We start from the raw sequence: 8,585 nt of genomic DNA, 5'->3' as shown, positions 1-8,585 counted from the left end.
GAACAGACGGTGTGAAACTGCTGAGCGTGACAAGAGAAATTGCTGACCACAGCAAAGAGTGAGAAGCCAACAGGGCTCTCAGTCCCAGAAGGAAGAGCCGGATTTCAGGGGTAGTTAACGGGGGATTGATCCCCCCTTGTCTCCATTTTCCCTGCTTGAACATCCCCCTCATCTTCCTTGACTCCTCCCTTTCTCCTCCCTTGTCTCTCCTCCCAAACAAGGGACCCACCCCAGGTCACTTCCTCTCCTCCCAGGTTTGCTCCATCGCTGAAGAGATTTGGTGTTTCAGGTGCTGGTAGCTCGGTCGCCTGGGACCGCCATGGCATTACTGATGCGGCTTCCTGGGCACTGCTGGCCCTGCTAGATGCCTCTGCCCACACGGACCCCAACCATTCCTCCAGTTGTCTGTGCAGTGTGGCCACTCTCATCATTCCTCCTTGACCACCTGCCAAACGTGGTGCTGGAATAGCAGAGTACCCACAGAAGAAGGTTTGCTCCATCGCTGAAGAGATGGGGTGTTTCAGGTGCTGGTAGCTCGGTCGCCTGGGACTGCCTCGGTCCCCGCCACTGCCTGCATGCATGTGGGCCACCCCCACGTACTGGGTCCATTAATTTGGACAGGTATGCCACTGGTTTCCTTTCTCCGCCCCATCCCTCCATTAGGACTCCATGCGCTATCCCTTCTTCCACGTTTACAAGAAGGTGAAATGGTTTTGGTTTCTTTTTTTTTTTTTCTAGGGAGGGGAGGGCTAAAACCAGGGCTTTTATTAGCTTCTGCTTCAGTTTTTGTAATGGCTCCTGTTTGTCTTCTGTCCACTGTAGTGGACCTTCTTTTACTAGTTTGTCATACAGAAATTTTACTAATTGAGTGTATCCCTCAACCCATAGTCTACAGTACCCTAGTAACCCTAAAATCTTCCTTATTTCTCTTTTTGTTCTTGGGACACTTAAAGCTGTAATCCCAGAAATTCGTTCTGGATTGATTTCTCTTTTTCCTCCACTAATTAAATGCTCTAAATACCTTACTTCCTTTTGTACAAACTGCAGTTTTGCCTTTGACACTCTTAATCCGTGTTCTCCTAAAAAATTCAGCGAACGTATCGATGTCTCTCTGACTTTCTGCTCTTTCTCTCCTGATACCAACAGATCATTTACATATTGCAAGATTCTTACTGGGGGTTCTGCCTGGAACTCCCCTAAAATTTTCTCTAGCGTCTGTCCAAATAGATTTGGGGATTCTGTGAACCCTTGAGGCAGGGAGGTCCAGCGGAGTTGCTGCTTCCTCCCAGTGTCCAGATCTTCCCATTCAAAGGCAAATAAGTTTCTAGTCTCCTCTGCTAATGGACAGGCCCAAAAGGCATCTTTAAGGTCTATTACACTAAACCATTTACGATTATGCGATATTTTACTCAGGAGGGTATATGGGTTCGAAACCACAGTCTGCCTAGTCTGTACTTGTTTATTGACTTCTCGTAGGTCTGTGACTAATCTCTATCTCCCCTCAGCCATCCTGACCGGTAGAATTGGACTATTGTAAGGTGACATCCAGGGTTCCAACAATCCATCCTTCAACAATGAATCAATTTCTGGTTTTAGACCTTTCCTCCCCTCATAAGATACGGGATATTGTTTTATCCTTACTGGCCGGACCTCTTTAACTTCTATTTTCGTGCGGGTTCATTTACTTGTGCTGTTTTCTTCTCCTGGCAACGCCAGCAGCAGAGCGGTCGGAGGAGAAGGGTGAGTGCCAGGCTGGTGGTGCGGAGGGGCGTGAGTGTGATGTGCGCGGTGGCCCCGGAGGGCACTGAGAAGGGTCGGTTGGTCTGGCTGTGCGGGAGGATGTTCTGCCCGCGGCAACCGCCTGAGCAAGCGTGGCCTTGGGGAAGCATCTGGTTGAGCGTTTGTTGGTGTGCTGGAGAAGAGCTGGGCAGGTGTCCCAAAGGGCAGCGTTTGGTGGGACCTCCTTCACCCCAAAGCTTTGTGGGACCTTTTTGAAGCCACCCTGGTGAGGCCTCTGCTCCTTCCACCCAAGTACTTTATGTTTCACACCATGGAGTGGTCATTTCTGACTGCATCCTCAGCAGGACCTGGGGCCTGTGGCTGTATCTTCAACTGTGGAGCTGTAGAGACCTGGCAAGGATGGAGGAGAAGGAATGAGGCTCCTGGTGAAGGGAGGGAAGTGAGGAGGTGCGATGTCCACACTGGCCTTGAGGAGTGGCTGGGCAGGAGAGGACATGTTGGTGTAGGAGCCATGGAGCAGCCTGTGGCCAGAAGCAGAGGGTGGACACAGGGAGCATGGGCTCAATGTGAGAGGGAGCATGACCTCGGCGCAGCGGGTTTAACTAGAGGGCTGGGAGCGAGAGTGGCGTCCAGCCTGGGCAGGGGAGCTGGGTCTGCTCGTCCTCCATGTGAGAAATGGTGGTTTGCAGGTAGCATCTGGTTGCACTTGCTGGAACGCAGAGCAGGAGAGAGTTGTGTCCTGGTTTTCCCCTACAAAGGCAAGACATGGGTGGAAACGTGGCAGTGGGGAGGGACTGGGAGTAACTGGGACCTCCCATCCGCCTCCCAGCCCCATCGCGCTGGGATGGGGTTGCACATCACCCCAGGGTTTCAGGGCTTGAAGGGTTGTCCCCGTGTCCCTGCCGGGCTCACAGTGGTGGCATGCTGCTCTGCGTCAGGCTGGGGGTGGCCGGGAAGGGTCTGGCACGCTGGGGCCATCACTGACTCTCATTTTCTCTCCCACCATAGAGCTCCTGGGCGTACCTCTCAGGTCTGTACGGAGTCCCCCTGGCCGGCGCCTGCTCCAGGCTGAACAACCTCAACTCTCAGCCTGTCCTCCCAGCAGAGGGGCTCCAGCCCTCACAGCATCTCCGTGGCCTCCTCTGGCCCCACTCCAGCAGGTCCATGTCTTTCCTATGTTGTGGGCTCCAGAGCTGGATGCAGTACTCCAGGTGGTGTATCACCAGAGCAAAGCAGAGTGACAGAACCCCATCCTTCGCCCTGCTGGCCACACTTCTGATGCAGGCTGGGATATGTGTGGTTTTCTGGGCTGTGATCACGCATTGCCATCTCATGTTGAGCTTCTCATCAGTCAGCACCCCCAGGACCTTCTCCTCAGGGCTGTTCTCCATCCATTCTCCGCCCAGCCTGGATTTGGGCTTGGATTGCCCCGACCCAGGTGCAGGACCTTGCACTGGGCCTCATTGAACTTGATGAGGTTGGCATGTGCCCACCTCTCCAGCCTGTCGTTAGTAGAAGGCCAGGCCTGCAGCACCCCGGTTATCAGCCCAGCTCTGGTGGGAGGGGATGCTCCTACATGGGGAGGTTGCCCTGTGCTGGGGGGGTACATCCCACCGAGGGAAGGTCTTGCCGAAGTGGGGGCCGCACTCATGCTCCCTCTCCCTCATCCCTCCCCAGATCGCCCCGTCAGAAGGTCCCGAGGGCAGCGAGCGGATGGTCATCATCATGGGGCCGCCCGAGACTCAGTTCAAGGTGCGCTGGGTGGGGGCTGTGGGTGGGGGGGACAGTAAGGGCCAAGTCGAGAGCATCCCTGTGGTCACCACTGTGCTGCCAGCCTGGCTTGGCCTCCCTCAGCACCAGGGGAGCTCTTTGTTGGGTACCGTGGTTTTGATGCTGCTGGACGTGGGGACATCATCAGCTTTGGGGATGGAGGGGCACAGCGGGCGCTGCCTGATGGTTTTCCTTCCTGTCCGTCTCCTCCCCAGGCCCAGGGGTGAATATTTGGGAAGCTGAAAGAGGATAACTTCTTTAACCTGAAAGAAGAAGTGAAGCTTGAAGTCCACATCAAGGTGCCTTCCTTCGCCGCCGGCCACGTGACAGGCAAAGGTGGCAAAACGGTGGGGGGTGGTGCCCCGGGCATGCAAAGTTGGGAATCACCTATCACCCCTGCCCACCCCAGGGGGACAAATCCCGGGTGCTCAGTGGTCTCAGCGATGTCTTGACCCTCAGCCCCCATGTTCTGGTGGTGGTTCTCGTTGGTCCCAAGGAAGGGGGAGACACACAGGGTGCCTGGTGCTGTCGTGACTGTGGCAGTGGAGGATTTTGGCTCTTCCACAACAGAAGCCTCTTGTGGTTCGCTCCAGGTGAACGAACTGTAAAACTTAACCAGCGCGGAAGTCCTTGTGCCACGAGACCAAACCCCGGACAAGAACGAGGAGGTCATCATTAAAATCATTGGGCATTTCTTTGCCAGTCAGGTACAGTTTGGCCGTGGCTTTACCCGATCCTCCCCGGCCGCTTTTGTCTACCGAGGAAAGGCACAGGGCTTGCTGAGCCCAGCAGCACCCGAGCGTCCTGCCACTCTTCTTTTGGGAGGTCCCTGTGCCCCCAAGAGGCACTGAAGGTGTTTTGGTAGCTCCCCCTGGCTGTGCGAGAACTGAAATTGAAGATTGGCTCGATTGAGCTAAAAATGGGTGTTTTGAATGCCGTGCAGAGCAGCACCCAGGGTGTGAATGGACTCCTCTATGCAGGCAAAGCCATGCGCATCCCACCTGGGTGCATCTTCCATAACCTTGTCTCCTGTCCACTCAAGCAGGATCGCAGCCCCCCAGAAAAATTCAGGTGCTCTTGAGGAGCGATGGAGGAAGCACAAGTTAAAAAAAACAAAAACAAAACAAACAAAAAAAAACAACACCCAAAACCGCCCCCAGAATTAATTATGGCTTGTCCAGAGTGACAAGTTGGGAGCAGTGAGATGCTCGGTGGGGGCTCGGGGGTGGGTGGTGGTGGGAGAAACAGTGCCCTGACCCCCACCTCTTGCTTTTCCCCTCTCTTCCCCAAGACTGCACAGCGCAAGATGAGGGAAATGCTCCAGCAGGTGAAGCAGCAGGAGCAGAAACACGCTCCGGGAGCCCCGGCCTCGCAGCACAGCAAGTGATGCTCCTGTCGTGCCGCCCAGCACCGCCCGATAAATGTAACCCCACTGCCGGATATCCCACCCCCCCCTCCCCAAACCCTCCTCCCCCACCCCCAGCAGGTCAGGGGAGCAAACCAAAGACCCCCCCAAACACACAGCCCCCCATTCCCCGCGGCGCTGCGAGGATGCACAGCCGAGGGGTACGGGGAGGGCTCTCTCCATCCCACAGCCTCCCCCTTCCTCCTCCGTCGCCTCCCGACGCTATCCCTTTAGTTGGACTAACAGAGGCAGAGAGAGAGAGAGTTTTTAGTATTTTTTTTATTATTATTTTTAATTTACTAAAAGCCACCTGTTTTTCACCTCAGGCACAGCCGGAGGAGCCAGAGGATTTTTCAGTTTTGTATTGGATTTTAATTTATTTTTTTTCTTTTCAGAGGGGGTGGGGGCGGGAGGAGGATGTTTGGTTTTTAGCCAAAGCCGGCTTTTCTCGAGGTTCAAGGACAGGAACTAGTCCAGTGGTTCTCTAATGCCCAGTAGAGCAGGGATGTAGGATTGCCAGCAGGGGGTGAAACCCCCCATAATAATTAAAGGAGCGTTAAAAAGCGATTTCTTAAGGGCTTTGAGAAGAGCAGTGCCTGTATGAGCCAAGAGAAGGGATCCCGTCTCCTCAAAGAGGCATTTCTCTTTCACGCGCCCTTTCCTCTTTGCTTCCCTGAGTCCCAAACTGGGGTTGGCATCTGCTGCGTCCCCCTGTCCCGGCTGTCCCTCTGTCCCTTCGCTCTCCATCACCGCCCCGACGCGGCTGAAAGATGCGGGTTGCAGGAGAGAAGGGGGGAAAGAGGGGCGGGGGGTGTCCTGGTTCCGGCAGGGATGGGGTTAATTTCCCCGAGGAGCCGGCAGGGACACAGGTATCCCATCCCCTGTGAGCCATGCCCGGGGCTGGGGGGAGCTCGCCGGGGGAGGGGGCGGGAAGTCGCGGCTGGGAGCGGGCTGCGGCGGTGCGGGGCCGGTCGGTGCGCGGAGGCGCTGTCATCGCGTCCGTCTATTCCTTTACCGCTGTTATTGGGATTGTTTGCCCTTCCCGTTGCTCTTCTCTTAAACTGCCTTTATCTCAACCCGCGAGTTTTTTGCCTTTTTCTTCCGATTTTGCCCCCGGCTGCGGGAGTGGAGCGAGCGGCCGCGTGGTTCTTTGTTGCCGGCTGAGGCCAAACCACGACGGGGGAAACACCGGATTTCCAAGAGGTTGTCAGCCCAGGGCTGGGGAAAAAAAAAAAAAAAAAAAACCAACAAAAAACCTAGCAAAATTATTATTTTTTTTAAATTTCAAAAATAAAGCACACACAACCCCCAACCCCAGATGACACACACACATCCACACAGAAAAAAACACCTCAGGTTTTCATACCTCAGCACCTTGCGTTTGTGTTTCCCTTCTAGAGATTTTGTGTGCCTTGTAAAACTGATACTTGGAGCTTTTTTTTTTGTTTAATTTGTTAAAAAAAAAAAGACGAGTTGGAAAAAACGATCTCGACCGAGTGTGAAGCAGGAGAAGGAAACCACTCCCACGGGTGCCAATGCTCTTCCGTAGTCTCCTTTGGCTAGCTGAGAGCCAGGGGCTGTTCCTTTGGAGAAAGCTTGAGAAATGTTAAAAAGGAGAAAAAAAAAGGGGAAAAAAGTGGTGGAAAGAAAAAGGGGGAAAAGAAAAAAAAGCAAAAGAAAAAAGGAGAAAAGAAAAAAAAAAGAGAAAGAGAAAAAAGGGGGGGAAGAAAGGCGGAAAAAAAAGGGAAAAAGAACCCCAACTCAAATATAAAAAAAGGTTGTAAGAAAAAAAAAAAAAAAAACAAACACAAAACAAAACCAAGCAAGGAAAGTGGTGAAAGCCGCTGGGAAGAGGAGGGACGAGGGACGGGAGCGAAGGGGGGGGGGGGGGAGTGGGGGCAAAGTGTTCCGTGAAAAAAAAACAACCAAACCCCACCCAACGACAACATCATCACAAGAAAAAGAGAAATCTCTGCAGCTCACACGAGCCTGAGCTCGCTCTCCGTTGCGCTCTTTCCAGTGTCTCGGGGGGGTCATGGCCGAGCTGAGATTGGGGGGTGGTGGTGGTGGGAGTTTGCCCCATGGCTGTGATGGGGGGAGAAGGGGTGGGTGGGGAGTGGGGGCTGTGCTGTGGGGTTTTTTTGGGGTGGTGGTGGTTTTTTGCCAGGCGCAGCTTTACCCAGTGGCTCGGGGAGGTGTTGGCATCAGGAAGCCTGTGCTAAAGCGGGGTGGGGGCCTCGCCGCAGTTGGTTAGCAGAGCCAAAGTGGTTACTAATGGTTATTAATGGTGCACTAATTACGCCCGTGTAACTGGGAAGCTCAGATGCCCCCAGTCACCCACCCCCATCCCCCCTCCCCGGGTGCTTCTCTAGCCAGGCGAGCGCTGGGCGTCCCCCCCGCAGGAGAGGAGCGCACCTCCGGGGTGGGTGGAAGGGCGTCACCCAACGGGGAGAAGACCAAGATGGGGCTTGGGTGTCCCTTGGGGTGGCCGGGTGGCGGGGTAGGGCTGCTGGGGGCTGCCACGATGAGGGACACCCCCATGCCTTTCTCCATGGCTTCCAGAGCTGTGCTCCCTCCCTCCCTCCCACCCATCCAGTGCCACCGGAGAGGTGGTGTCCCCCCTCCCGGGGCGGGCAGGGGCTGCTGCCACCCCACCTAACACCTCAACGCACCAAAGCAGCTTTCAGCAGTCACAGCCACCCGGGCGCTGCCAAGGGGGCAGCAGGGGCTCCCCACAGGGGGTTTACAGAACACAGAGAGTGTCCGTACACCACTAAACCCTCTCCAGGGGCGGATTTTCGGGATGCTGCTTGCTCATCTCACCACTGAACGACACCTCGATTGCCCCTGCAGCACTGTGTGACCATCGCTTCGTGGCTTTTGTGCTCCGATGCTCATCCTGGCTCCAATCCTCTTCCTGGGGGATTGTGAGGGAGCGAAAAACCACATCGCTACATCCAACTTTTTTTCAGTTAAATAAAAAAAAGAATAAATCACCCTCTCTTATTACCAGGTAGAGTTTTGTTCCATTAAGGCTCTTTTTATTAAAATAAATATTTAAATTATATAAAGAAATAAATACTTCTCTTTTCACATTAGATAACTCCCTGGAGACAGCAAAAAAACCCCACCACCACTGTGCACCAGTGTCCACCAGGGCTTTATACTTTTGTGGCTCTCATGTGCCAGGCCATCGAATCCACACAGTCCAATAAAGTCGGTTGTCCCTCTCCTCCTCCTGGCTGGAGGCAGGGCACCTCTACTGTTGACCGTAGTACCTACGATTATCAGATTGGTTCCTACCTGGTCCGTAGGATCGCCTACTGTAGGTTGGAGCAGCCTTCTTCCTGTAAGAATCCTTTCTCCTATCTGCTTCATTTTGCAGCTCAAGCACCCGTACCTGTAGGGCTGAGGTAGGTTCTCCATCCCACTTCTTCATGTCTTCTCCATATTCACAGAGGCAAACCCACAGGATATCTCGCATCAGCTTTGATTTGTCTTGAGTCGGAGGGTGGTTTTTCTCTTGAGTAGGAGGGCGTTTCCTCTTAGCAGCTGCAACATGAGTCTGTACAGGGAAAGCATGGAGTTTTTCCTCCACCTTGGTTAGTTTATCAAACAGTTTATCGGTTTGCTCAACTAATCTCTGGGTCATTTGCTCTATTTTCTCAGT

Source organism: Vanellus vanellus, assembly GCF_965231255.1.
Source record: "Vanellus vanellus genome assembly, contig: HAP1_SCAFFOLD_33, whole genome shotgun sequence".
NCBI lineage: Eukaryota > Metazoa > Chordata > Aves > Charadriiformes > Charadriidae > Vanellus > Vanellus vanellus.
Note: the sequence above shows the minus strand (reverse complement) of the source record.